Raw genomic sequence first — 1,252 nt, forward strand, 5'->3', positions numbered from 1 at the left:
GTTGGTAAACAGAAAAAGAAGAAGAAGCCCCTCCCTGCTTGTCTAGTGTGAACACCAAGGGGTATATTGGTGTTCAAGAACCAGTGTTAAGCGCTGTGGTGTCAAACATCCGGCCCACATGGTTTACTCCAGTCCACGAATGAAGAGAAAGAAAATATTAGGATGTTGGAAAGCAAGTTTCTAGCCCGTTTCTGAGGCGATTTATGGTTATATAAAGAAATACCTGCAATGCCCAACTCCACCTGCAGGGGACGCAAAATAAAAGAAATTTCCGGCATAACAAGAGATCAAGAAATAAAAAGTAAACAGTGTAGTTCACGGCAAGCCTCTCAGCTGTTAAGTTATTGGGGATGACACCACAATTACCAAAACCTCGTTGTCAAAAAGAAAGTAATTATAATAGCTCTAATAACAATAGTAAGTTATAGCCGAGTAGGTTGCTTGAGGCCTTTTTCCAATTGAGAAATAAACAAAACAAAAGCAAAGCTCCAGATAACAAGTTGACCAAAGGTTGTTCTGGTATTATGTTACTGTTGTGATCAGACGGGTTGAATGTGGAACCAAAATGAGTTTGACACCCCTGGTTTAGCGGGTTCCTGACACATGTCTAAACAAATACAGCTTTATAAAGTTTCCACTGAGCAGTGTGTTTTCACGGCTCACTAGCGTGTCATTGCGTCATTGTAGAAAAGCAACAACAATTAAGGATCATCCAACAGCTCGTCTTTTTATTACTTTACTTTTTATACATCGTGTAGAACTGGATGAAAGAAGACCGCAAATACCGAATGCTAACAAATGTTGAAAACGTTAGCTTAAATGAGCGCTATATTGGCGCTTTCTAATGTCGTTATCACTTTCGGACAATCAACGGGTGGCTCCGCCCCAACCGTTCAATGATCTACGACTGATGGAGGCCTCCAAGAGGTACAGGCCGGTACTGTTTGATGGGTCCATTTTACAATGGAAACACTCAAAATACTGAGCTGTACCAAACTGGCCAGTGGAAACAAGGGTTAAAACTTTTAAAAAACATTAAAAAAATAGTAACAACCAGCAGAGGGCACTATGGATGTGTCTATGTCAGTATTTGCAACTGACAGAAATGCAGAAGAAGAAGAAGCGCCGCTCAGTCCAGCACATACTCATTCCCAAGTCGCCACATATTGACTCATGGTTGAAGTTTCATGAAGCTAAAAAGCATCAATGTTTTAAGGTTTAATATTTTTCTATTCTACAATGATGATGATTT

Source organism: Oryzias melastigma, linkage group LG11, assembly GCF_002922805.2.
Source record: "Oryzias melastigma strain HK-1 linkage group LG11, ASM292280v2, whole genome shotgun sequence".
NCBI classification, from domain to species: Eukaryota; Metazoa; Chordata; class Actinopteri; order Beloniformes; family Adrianichthyidae; genus Oryzias; species Oryzias melastigma.